Below are 13,132 nucleotides of genomic sequence, written 5' to 3' on the forward strand. Positions count from 1 at the left end.
TTGATAGAATAAAAATGTCAAAACTATGCTTCCTGATCCCACAGCTTTACCTTATTCTTACCGATCTCTACAAGCCAAAAACATTCAAACAACTGGTTCAGACTTTCACATGGACATCAAAATGTTACTCATTTAAAAAATAGTTAATTCATATTATTATTCTAGTCAACATAACTTTTTCCTGTCCATAACCTATATATTCTTCTAATAATGTAAAGGCTCTATATAGCTTTTGTGAGATGGTTTCTGACTGTGTACAGTGTGTGTTTTTGCTCTAATTGCCTTTTCCCATCTATGGTCCTCTCTTGCATCTGACTTCTCCAAGAATCTGCCATGTTTCATAAACTATTATTACACAACTGTTCAAACTTCTGAATCTGGGCTTTTCTTGTTTGGAACAGCCAGATGTACTGGGGCGCCTGGGTGGCTCAGTTGGTTAAGCGTCAAACTCTTAATTCTTGGCTCAGGTCATAGTCTCGGAGTTCTGGGATCAAGGCTGGGCTTCACGCTCAGGAGGAAGTTTGCTTGTGTCCCTCTCTCTGCCCCTCCCCTTGCTCGTGCTCTCTCTTGCTTAAATAAATAAATAAATCTTAAAAAGAATAGAACAGCTAAATGTACTGGTGACAAAAGAAGGTAACACATATTTTCAATCAATGCACTCTAAACAAACTTCTGGATCACTTACTAATAATTAGACCTGGGGTTTGAGTTTGAACTAACACAACAAACTGCAAGCTGCAGAAGGGAAAGTGAGTTACCACCTCCACAAACCAGGGCCTTGAAGGGACTTGAGACCACCATTCATAGTAAGAAATTCATTTCACGTGGGGACCCACGTTAACAGAGACATAACCAAACATACACAGTTGAAGCTAAAGTCTCACGTGACAATACTTATCCTTATTTAGAACAACGCATGTATTTTTATTCTATCATTTTTTAAAAACTGATCACATTGCCATATTGATTCCGTGACCTACTAATGTGTCATGACTCACAGTTTGAAAATTGTTGCCATAAAGCAATGTCATAAGGTTGTTATTAAATTCCACAGCAATATAAAGTTGAAAACAATTAATTTCCCTTATAGTATAAAATTAGCAACTTACTTAGCAAATAATTTTCAGGCCTGTGGTCTTCGAATGCCTAGAGGAAAGAAACATATTTTTACCTCATCGGTCTCAGCGCCTCATTTTCATCCTCTCTGATTGGCTCGATCTCAACATTCCTTGATTTTTCTCCAGATAAATTTCTTCCAAACTGGTAGAAGAAGGAGAGGAAAGATAAATAAAAGTGTTTTCTTTTTAAAGTAAACTTTGAGTATCCTACTTTAAGCATTGATGATGATTCAAATATTGGCTTAAGATTCTGAATTATATGTATAAACTTCTGAACACATGTTCTTGAAAAAAATCACAAAAAAAATGAAAGTTACCTTAGGTTGCTTATTTAAAGTTTGTATAATAAATTCTCTGCAATGTTTTCTGATTTCTTTTCAAATAAATAAGTGGTAAGTAAAGTTTTAAGTTGGCATTTAGACACAGATGTGTGCATGTGCATGTATACGAGGAGCCCCATACCCTTACTCAGGCAAGGAGACCAGGCTTTGGAATCTACAGATGAATAGTACTTCAAGTCCTCCCTCCAACTTCTTCACCATGGTGTCATTTTTAGATTTTCTTCTAAAAGTTCCTCCGCGGGGCACCTGGGTGGCTCAGTGGTTAAGCGGCTGCCTTCGGCTCAGGTCATGATCTCAGGGTCCTGGGACAGAGCCCCTCATCGGGCTCTCTGCTCATCAGGGAGCCTGCTTCCTCCTCTCTCTCTGCCTGCCTCTCTGCCTGCTTGTGATCTCTCTCTGTCAAATAAATAAATAAAATCTTTTAAATAAATAAATAAATAAATAAATAAATAAAAGTTCTTCCGCTACAATATGGAATAATAACCACACCTGCCTCACAAGCTATTGTCAGGAACAAATTAAATTATGTAAGAAAAAAAATCAAAGTGCTATTAAATTGTTCATTTTACAATAAATTTCAGGGAGTGAAATAAACTAAAGTTAGTGTCATTGACTATTTGGTTTGATTTCCATGCATGAGTCTAATCTTGTAACTTACTTAAGGCATGTAAGTAGAGAAAAAGAGCCCCTTTAAGACAAGAAAATTATAGAGAAAATGTAATAATATATTTGAGTTTAGAAGAATATCAACTTTTGTGCTTACTGCCTAAAATCTTTAGATATTTGAAAATACTTGACTATCAAGTGATTGCTACTGAAAGAAGGACCTATATTCTGAAAAACATGGTATTAGCTTCTCTTGAAAAAAGAGACAAACCAAAAATAGACTCTTTTTTTTTTTTTTTTTTTTTGACAGAGAGAGAGAGAGATAGAGGTCACACGTGGTCAGAGAGGTAGGCAGAGAGAGAAAGGGGGAAGCAGGCTCCCTGCTGAGCAGAGAGCCTGATGTGGGGCTTGATCCCAGGACCCTGAGATCCTGACCTGAGCCAAAGGCAGAGGCCTTAACCCACTCAGCCACCCAGGTGCCCCCAAAAAATAGACTCTTAACTACAGAGAGCAAACTGATGGGTTACCAGAGGGGAGGTGGGTAGTGGGACAGGTGAAATAGTTGAAGGGGATTAAATGTCATGAAGAGCACTGAGTAACATAAGTAATACATAGAGTTGTTGAATCATCATATCGTATACCTGAAAAGTATAGAATTGTTGAGTCATTACATTGCACACCTGAAACAGTAATCTAACACTGTATGTTAACTATACTGGAATTAAAATTTTATTTTTTTAAATTAGCTTCTCTTGGTTCCTTTAAATTAGTAGCCATATAGAAGATCCAATCTGTGGACTATGTTCTGTTGGCTCTACCAGATATCAGCAAGTTATGGTTCACAGGTCAAATCCAACGCATGCCTCTTCATTTATGGTTTTAGAGTTACATCTCTAAATGACTGGGGAGAAGGAGCAGTTAAAAGAAGAAAAACATTTTGTGACAATGAAAATTAAGTGAAATTCAAATTTCAGTGCCGATATAAAGTTTAATTTGAACACAGTGTAGTTCATTCATTAATGTATTGTCTATGGCTAATTTGATGCTACAACAGCAAAATTTAATAGTTGTAATAGAGACCATATGGCCTGCAAAGCCTCAAATAAATATTTATTATTTGGTTCTTTACAGTTTGCCAATCTGGACTACACAGTGAAAGAAATTCAGGGACAAAATATCAATGATACTTACTAGCTCTATAATTAATCCAATAAAGTTATTTTAAAATATAGCAAATATCATTCTTAACCATAATAAGTATTTTATATTTTATACAAGAGTATGTATCTTTCAACATGAATTACATAATCTGTTTCTGAACAGTAACATGGTGTTTTGCTTCAAAACCTAGTAAATAATATCCATATAGTTTTTATTAACCCAATAGTTTATAGCACACACCCAGGCAATGAGATTAAATTGTATTACTAAAATGAAATAGATGCCAGTTTATGATAAAACCCCAAACACTGTGTTCCAGAGGTCTTACACCTATCATCAAAAATGAAAATTCAGCATTTCCTCAAACCAAACTAATTCTGATTAAGGAGCATTTTATTAATTTCTGGATCTATAAAAACTACCGATTCTGGGGCGCGTAAGTGGCTCAGTCGGTTAAGTTTCTCTGCTCAGGCCATTATCCTGGGGTCCTGGGATCAAGCCCCACATCCAGCTCTCTGCTCAGCAGGGAGCCTGCTTCTCCGTCTCCCTCTGTATTGTCATGGTCTCTCTTGCTTTCTCTCTCTCTCTCAAATAAATAAAATCTTAAAAAAAAAAAAAAACCCTACCTATTTCAACATAAGGTAAGCACAAGCATTTGAAAGGGTGAAAGGATTCTATTTATACATTCAATAGTAGCAGTTAAATAGAAATGAACACATAGTGACTTCTTATTTATTATTTGCTGATAAGTACCTAAGCAAAACAGTTAGAACACCAGTCAGACCAAGGAATTCTAATGGGCCTATGAGTCAAAAAAAGAATGTCAAATCACAGAAACATCCAGAATTTGCTTCTTCTGAATCTCAACACTTTCTAATTTTTATCAAAGAATGAATCATCACTAGATCTTGATTTAATTTTCAAAACTGACAAGAAGAAATTGTAAAGTAAAAGTTATTACATAAATTAAAACATGCAATATTTGATCTTCATAATATAGATCAGTATTTTCTAGAATAGAGGGTAATCCACACCTCTCCCACCCCCACACTACAACACATTGGAATGTGAAAAGAAAATATTATAAAAGTCCCTTTTTTTTTTTACTTTTGGCTAACTTTTTATGGTATACATTAATACAATATCACTTGTGTGTAGTTTATAAATAAATACTTATACCTATAATGACAGTGTATCATGAGGATGTTTTATCTACAGATACACATACCTAAAATTACCTGAAAACTATTGAACTAAATTACTGTCAATATCGCTGATGAACATAGATGCAAAAATCTTCAACAAAATATTAGCAAATAAAATTTAGTGATCCATTTAAAAAAAAATCACACATGATCAAGTGGGATTTACTGCAGGGATGTAAGCCCAATTCAACATCTGCAAATCAGTCAGTGTGATAGGCCACACTAAAAAAGTGGAGGCTAAAAATCATTTGATTATTTTAATAGATGCTTTAAAAAGCATTTGACAAATTCAACATTCATTTATGATAAAAAAAAAAAAAACTCCCCACAAAGTAGGTAGGGAGGGAATGTACCTCAACACAAAAGAGGCCATATATGAAAAGCCCACAGTTAATATCATACTCAATGATGAAAAATTGAAAGCTTTTCTTCTAAGATCAGGAATAAGACAAGGATGCTCACTCTCACCACTTTTGTTCAACATAATGGAAAGCTGCAGGATACAAAATCAATTTTCAAAAATCTGCTGTATTTCTACACACTAATAACAAACTATCAGAGAAATTTAGAAAAAAATCCCATTTACAGTTGCATCAGAAAGAATAAAACACCTAAGAATGAATTTAACCAAGGAGGTAAAAGACCTGTATCCTAAAAACTATAGGAGATTAAGGGGAAAAAAATGAGTGGAACAGGATGGAAAACCCAGAAATAAACCCAGTCAAATATTTACAGTCAAACATTTTACAACAAAGGAGTCAAGAATATAAAATAGGGAAAGGACAGTCTCTTCAATAAATAAATGGTAATGGGAAAACTGGACAACCATATGCAAAAGAATGAAACTAGGCCACTATCTGACAGTATTCACAAAAATTAATGGATTAAAGAGTGGATAAAAGACTTGAACACAAAATCTGAAACCATACAACTCCTAAAAGAAAACATTGATGGTAAGCAACTTGACATATCTCTTGGTGATGATTTTTTTTAATCTGACCCCAAAAGTAAAGGCAGCTAAAGCACAAATAAACAAGAGGGACTACATCAAACTAAAAAGCTGCACAACAAAGAAAGCCATTAATTTAAAAAAAAAAAAAAAAGCCCACTTTTCACATGAAAAGATGTTTAACATCTTTAATCATCAGGAAAATGCAAATCAAAGCCATAATGAGATATCTCCTCACACCTGTTAGAATGGCTATTATCAAAAAGACAAGAAATAACAAGTGTTAGCAAGGATATAAAAAGAAGGGAACATTGTGCCAGGCTGATGGGGAGGTAAATTGGTGCAGCCACTAAAGATACACCTCAAAAAAATTCAGAGTAGAACTTACCACAGGACCCAGCAATTTACTGGTATTTATCAGAAGGAAATGAGAACACTAACTCAAAAAGATGTATGTAACCCCGTGTTTATAGCAGCACTATTTACAATAGCCAACATATGGAAACAACCTAAATGCCTATCAATGAATGGATAAAGAAATTGTAGTACACATACAAACACACACAAGAATATTATTCGGCAATAAAAAAGCATGAAGTCTTACCATTTACAACAGCAAGAATGCACCTGGACAACATTACACTAAGTGACGTAAGTCAGACAGAGAAAGACAAATACTGTATGATCTCCCTGATATGCAGAATCTGAGGCAGAGAAAAAAAACAGTATCACAGATACAGAGAAGAGATCAGTGTTTGCCATAGGTGAGGGTTGATGGTGAGAGAAATGGGGGAAGGAGGTCAAAAGGTAAAAAAATAAAGTAAAAATTAATAATAAAAATAAATTATTCTGGCTTGGCACTGAAGTATAATTATAATAATTTAAAGAGTGTGATAACAACCTATGCTAAAATATCTTGCAGGAAATGTTTGGTTTCTCCAACATTCAACTGGGGTCTCTGAAATGTGTTGCCCACAATAAAGAAGATGGGGTCCTTAAGAAATAGCTGATTCCAGTCTCAGAGTAGGAAGCACACGGAGTGAACTTTGTCAACAAGCAAGAAAGAAGGCTGTCGGAGCTCACTGAGGTTATGTCCAAAAAGATTCAGATGGAAAAGAGGCTTCCAGTGACCAAAATTGGGAAAATCTGAGCATCCATTAAGATATTAAGTGCAACAGATTGCCTGTTTAAATTCACACGCATTGGTCACCGTTTGAGGATGCTAGGGAACTAACTCATTTTGAAAACTGCTAAATTAACAAGAATGAAGTATTTATCCTATCCTTCACTTAAGAAAATAATCAAGACAGAGGCAGAGAAAATAAAAGATGGGTGACATTGTGCACTTGAAGTAAAAAACCAGTATTTTCTCCTAACCAATGATGTAACTTCTAATCTTGTTCTCAGTATAAAAATACTCAACTGAAAGAAATATAGCATTATTTTTTCCAAGGAGTTGAGATTTTGATGTCCTCACTGGCTGATTTTTGCAAAGATGAATGATTCTGCTACCTACTTTAAAACCTTTTGGAATCCATACTTCAATCCTTTATAGATGGTTAAAGTAAAGAAGTTTTAATAAAATTGTTGTTCTTTTCAATGGTTAATCCTTAAGACCTGAAAAATCCTTCTGAGCTGATAATGTTTCTTCCTTTTTTTTTTTTTTCCCTGCCAGTAGAAATGAAGCCAAATAAAATACCCTATTCCGCAGTTCCCTTCAAGGATATAAATGAGGCTGAGAGTGTCCCCGCTTCGCCTTCTAAGCTGCCTAAAATCCCTATAGTCATTTGCTTATCTCAGAGGGACTGGACAGCTCCTTTAAATTGTATTTTATATGGTATGCCCCATATTTTAAGAACCCTATGGGCAACAGTAAAATGTCTCATTCTTTAAAGTGGTATATTGAAGATGCTTGCTCATTTCCCCTTTTGTGAGCTTTCCACACTCAACGTGTGAGTATTTCTCCCGCTGCTGTTTGTTCGCCTTTTGAGGTGAGGACAAGATGTTTTAGCCACAGTACAACACAATCAGGGAAATGAGCTATAAAAGATAGCATTGTACTAATTTTTTTTTAAATCACTCTTTCTCTTTTTCCATGCTTATCACTATATATACCACTGAAGAGAAAAATAATCTCAATTTCATATTTTCACATTTCAAGTCTTCTATTTAGCAGTTACAAATGACTTAAAATCTCTGAGGCTCAATTTTCTTATCTGCTCACAGGAAATCATCATCATCATCACCTTTACCAAACTACAAAATTGAAAATGGGAACATAAATATAAATTTGCTTGTGCAATAAATATGTAGTATAAACTGTCAACAGAATCATCATAAAAGCTCATTCAAAGAATAAAAAAGTACTGGCTTTTATATGTCCCACAATATATATATGGAATATACCGAAACACCTTACACAGACTACCACATTTGATTGTCACCAGAACAATGAAGAATGTGTTGGTATCCTCAGCTTACTGATCAGGAAACTGAGGCAGAGAAGCTAACTTGAAAGACATATATGGAATATATATAGCTCAGGGTTAAATGTGAATCTTGATCTATCTCACTACACAATCGAACTCTTAACTCATATTTATTCCACATTGCCACACAACCAGAGGGGGGATAATGACAGACAGAGAGAGAGAGAGAGACAGAGCAAAAAATAAAAAATAGCAAATGACAACATTTTTAAAAATTGTAAGCAACAGGTATGCTGAGACAAATGGTACAGCAGTACTTGAAGAAATATATAAATCAGGCTGCTTTTATAAAGAATCGCTTAATTTTGCTAGGCAAATACTTTTAGTATAAATGTAATAAATTGAACTATATCTATCATATGTGATTCCTTAATAATACCTTTTACTCGATTAAAGTAAAGATACTATTTTCTTGCCTGCTCTGCAGGGATTATTTCAAGTGCCTTAAAATCCCCATATCCCTGAAAGCCTTTTTGATAGAGACACACTTAATCCTCTTACAGTCAACCTCACCTGAATTTAGAAAAAACGATTTTTAGAGTTTCTCCAAAAATACCATAGGAAGCTTATAATCCCCCATCATCATCATCAAAGTGCAGACCTGTTGGCTGCACGTGCATACAATTGAAGGGACAGGCTTTGCCCTTCCAGCTCGCTGCTTCCCCTTCGGCTTTGATCTTCCACTGCTCTTTCTCCTGTTTTTATCTGGACCCTGCCCCCAACAACAATCCTTGAATTATTTGCGAAGCTCATTTCGTATTTGGACTTTCAGCTCAACTCTTCCATTTCTGCTCCTTGCAAAACAGAAATTTTGAACAAGACAGAGTTACCTAAATATCACTTCACTGTGAAACACATGCTCCATTTCAAGTACACTCGGACAAAGCCGAGAACTGAGACATCATTCTGTGAGTTAATAATCCTAAAGTTTGTTTGACATACCGGAAACATAAGTTAATGTTTCTTGGGTTAGTTCCTCTCCTTCTCTAGGACATCAGAGCACTGCCCTCAAAGAGGGAAGAAGAGGAAAATGTTGCGTTCTTTGGAGTGTAGTTTGATGCCCACGACATGCACTTAAGTCCTCTATCCAAATCCCCCAACAGGCCAGTTTGTGCTCAGTGTCGTTAAGAAACTCTCCTAGCCTCCATTTCTCTGGAATGATAGGCTTGTCCCCAGGTGGCTGTTGGGGAGCATTCACCTGAAACTGATGGAGCCCATAGTGTAAATGGATTCACTTCATCTGAGGATTAGTAAAAACAAGTCCATTTTTCCAGATCCCACTGAAATTCCATCTATGAAGCCTTCTTTAATCACTAAAATCCACAGCAGTACAAGGGAACTTATTGTCTGTATAATTCATAAAGAACCCAGAAATGGTTTTAGAATTGGTATTTAACACTTTCTTCGTTATGGAGCAGTTTCCTCTTGTTAGCATTTAGTAAAGAACTGAAGAAAGCAAAATACTTTAATATCTACTAATGGTATCACAAGTCAATAAAAATTAATGTCTACTAAAACATGCTGGGTCACGTTTTAATAGACAAGATAGTCTACCTTAAAAATGCAGAAAAGAAAGAGATGCATTTTAGAAGGATTTCCATTGAAATAAGGCATTTTAAAATTAGAACCCTTAGCGAATTATAGGTAACTAACACTCTCGGATGATGACAGAGATGATATAGCAAATAATAATAAGTGGGAACATATGTAGGTATCTCCTCCTTGCAAGACACTGGGCTATGTGCTTTACACTCAGCTCTTCCCAAAACACAACAATGAATACACTAGTGTAATTTACATATTATGGACGAGAAAAGTGAAGCACTGGTAATTTCTAAAAATTGCAAGTAAATTGTGGAGTCAGAATTTGGAACCCCAGTAGTCAGATGACAGAACATATGATCTTGAATTTCTAAAATTAGTTAACTTTGGCTTCATAGAAATTATATTATGTATTCACTTTGCTCAGACAATAGAACTACAGAATTTCATAAGAAATTATGCAATCTTGGATGCCTGGGTGGCTCAGTCTGTTAAGCATCTGCCTTTGGCTCAGGTCATGATCCCAGGGTCCTGGAATTGAGTCCCTGCATCAGGCTCCTTGCTCAGCGGGGGAGCTTGTTTCTCTCTCTGCCTGCAGTCCCCCACTCCCCCTGCTTATACTCTCATGCTCTCTTGCTCTGACAAATAAATAAGTAAAATCTTTTAAGATAGAAAGAGAGAAAGAAAAGAAAAGAAAGAAAGAAAAGAAAAGAAAAGAAAGAGATGGGGGAGGGAGGAAGGAAGGAAGAAAGGAAGAGATGCAATCTCTCCTACTGACAGATTAGTGTATTCCAAAGTAACCCAACATTTAAAACATTGTAAAGTCATGTATAAACATGAAGGTAAAATGTGTATTTGAGGGTTTCAAATTAGTAGTAACCATGTTATTTTCCTGAAGAAATGTAATAATAGACATGTAAATAAACAGTTCCTAGTAAATTATATTATTACAATTCAAAAATAATAAATGCATTAATGAAAGTTAAGAAAACAAGTCTGAAGTTATAAAAAGTGTGTATGATATTGTTTTATATATCCAACTATATATTATATATTACATATAACCAGAATATTCACACGTGTCTCTATGCACACACACATACAAATGCACAGAAAAACTGCAAGAACATACATCAGAGTGGTAATATAGCCAGATGGTAGATTTATAAAGAATTTTTATTTTCTTCTAAGGACTTCTCCATAAGTTCTATGCAGTTTAAAATAAACATACTTTACTTTTGTCATCCAAAAAATGTTATTTTTAAGTATGTTTTTTTAAAAATGTAAACTGGTGCTTTAGAAAATGGTTTATTAAAAGCAAGGAGGTTTATAGGGGAAAAAAAAGAAAGAAAACAATTGATCACATTCTCTGCGACACATAAATCCCAAGAACTGAAAGGGTGAATGGAAGGTGCAGTTCCGGGAACCTGAAGAGCAAAGTTCTGGCAAAGTCCCCCTGGAAAAGGTAAGCAGTCAGCCCACAGTGACCACGTGGGGAGTAAGTGAAAAGAATAAATAACCTTACTCACTGTCCTCTTACTATCTCATCTCTTGCTATGACTTCCTTGGTCTAATCCAACCATAAGTCAAAGGCAAGGGAACCCATGAATGCAGTCCATTCCAGGCCAACCAAGTAGATAGAGAGCAGGGTGAAGGGCCAAAGTATACCTGAGAAGTCAGCAAAAGAAAGGTAGCCAGCAGAAGCATCATCTATGCATGTCTTCTCTTTTTCTAGAGCCTCCTTCTTAGAGTTGAAAATAAGGTAGTTACATCTGTACCATTCTAGAATATCCTCCTTCGTATTAAAAATCTAAATCTAAAGCAAAGGCGTTAAAACATGCATAATAAAAAGCTTTTGCCTTAGGAAACAATTTTATCTTTGCTTCTTGTATCCATTATTATTCATACTTTTATTGAGTAATTTGTCAGATATAGTGCTGGGCATCAGAGATGACAAGTAGGTAAAACATGGCCTTCGGAGAAAATGGCTGAATAGTAGCATTACTGTGGTGACCCGTTAAGTGAGTTCGGTAGTGTTGGAGCCCCATTGTCTTAGCAGTGCATTCCTGCAAAATACTTTTCTACTTATCTATGTTAGTTTTGAATCTTATAAACAATGACACAATGCTTAAATAGTGGCATTTGGGTAAACAGCTCTATATACTTTTTCTATCTAGCCGTATTATGAAAACTTGGTGCTCAGGATTCTGACCCCAGCCTGTGGTATTCTCAGGGCTTTCACTCCTTTTCTTTTTTATCAAGATGATTTGCAGCAGGGTTTCACTGTCCTTCCCTTCAGTTTGTGTTTCTAGAGCTCCCGATGGGGTTTCCTGATCTTTGTAAATGCTTTGATTGAATACAACGTAGGAAATGTAGAATGGTTATATAATCGGACTTTGGTTCTTTTGTAATAAAGAATGATTAATCTTGGGGTTTGAGCTCCTGAGATCTACTGAGATCTCTGCTTTTCTGGACCAGAAATAAATGTACAAAGGTACAAAAGAATGGGTTTAATGAAGTGCAGTAAACAAATCCTCACCCACCTGCCTCAGGGGAGAAGGAATACAGAGAGACTGAGTCTGTCTAGGTAGTCTGAGTTCATCTTAGGCATTATTATTTTTTTTTGTTGTTTTTATTTATTTATTTGACAGAGAGATCGCAAGTAGACAGAGAGGCAAGCATAGAAAGAGGAGGGAAGTGGGCTCCTCACTGAGCAGAGAGCCCGATGGGGGACTCGATCCCAGGACCCTGAGATAATGATCTGAGCCGAAGGCAGGGGCTTAACCCACTGAGCCACCCAGGCGCCCCCATCTTAGGCATTATTAAGGATTTTTTTTAAAGAATCTCCTATTCATGGGGTCAATGATGTTTTACAATTCAGCAGTGCCCCCCATGTGTGTAATAAAGCTAAATCAACCCAAGGTCGGAGAGTTGCTGGGTAAAATGCCTGGGTGAGGCATTCAGAAGTAATATGGAAGGAGTTTTTCTCTTGAACAAAAGTAAAATGGAAAGAGCATTTATCTTGAATCAGACAAATCTGTGTTCTAATCCAAGCTCTTCTACTTCTTCTTGAGGCAAATCCGCTAACCTCGTTCTGCTTCAGATCCCTTCTTTGTAAAGAAGAGATTGGTTCTAATGAGACTTAAGTAAAATTATGTTTGTAAAGAATGCATTATGTGCTTTACACAGGCAGCTTCTCTATATTGTTATGATTGTTGCTATTCCTTGGTACCCTGATATCCCCAAACCAGGCAAAGACCCCATCAAAAAGGAGAATTTCAGACCAATATCCCTGATGAATATGGATGTCAAGATTCTCAACAAGATCTTAGCTAATAGGATCCAACAGTACATTAAAAAGATTATCCATCATGACCAGGTGGGATTTACCCCTGCGATGCAAGTGTGGTTCAACATTTACAAATCAATCAATGTGATCGAACAAATCAATAACAGAAAAGAGAAGAACAACATGGATCCTCTCAATTGATGCAGAAAAAGCATTTGACAAGATACAGCATCCGTTCTTGATTAAAATGCTTCAAAATATAGGGATCAAGAGAACATTCCTCAACTTCATAAAAATCTATCTATGAAAAACCCACAGCGATTATCATCCTCAATAGGGAAAAGCTGACAGCTTTCCCTTTGAGATCAGGAACACGACAAGGAGGTCCACTATCACCACTGTTGTTCAACCCAGTACTAGAAGTCCTTGCAA

General features: G+C 36.0%; 1 long non-coding RNA gene across 2 annotated transcripts in view; it reads right to left on the reverse strand.

Moving 5' to 3' along the window:
- Nucleotides 1-1,173: 1,173 nt before the first annotated feature.
- The window catches only part of LOC116583336, a 125,576-nt gene continuing 113,617 nt past the window's right edge, over nucleotides 1,174-13,132 (reverse strand). Inside the window, exon 6 of one of the 2 annotated variants that reach the window (XR_004282688.1) lies at nucleotides 1,174-1,260. This is a non-coding gene — a long non-coding RNA (uncharacterized LOC116583336). The remainder of the gene's footprint in view (nucleotides 1,261-13,132) is intronic. The other variant, XR_004282690.1, reaches the window with a different exon arrangement.

Source organism: Mustela erminea, chromosome 2 (genome assembly GCF_009829155.1).
Source record: "Mustela erminea isolate mMusErm1 chromosome 2, mMusErm1.Pri, whole genome shotgun sequence".
Taxonomy (NCBI): domain Eukaryota; kingdom Metazoa; phylum Chordata; class Mammalia; order Carnivora; family Mustelidae; genus Mustela; species Mustela erminea.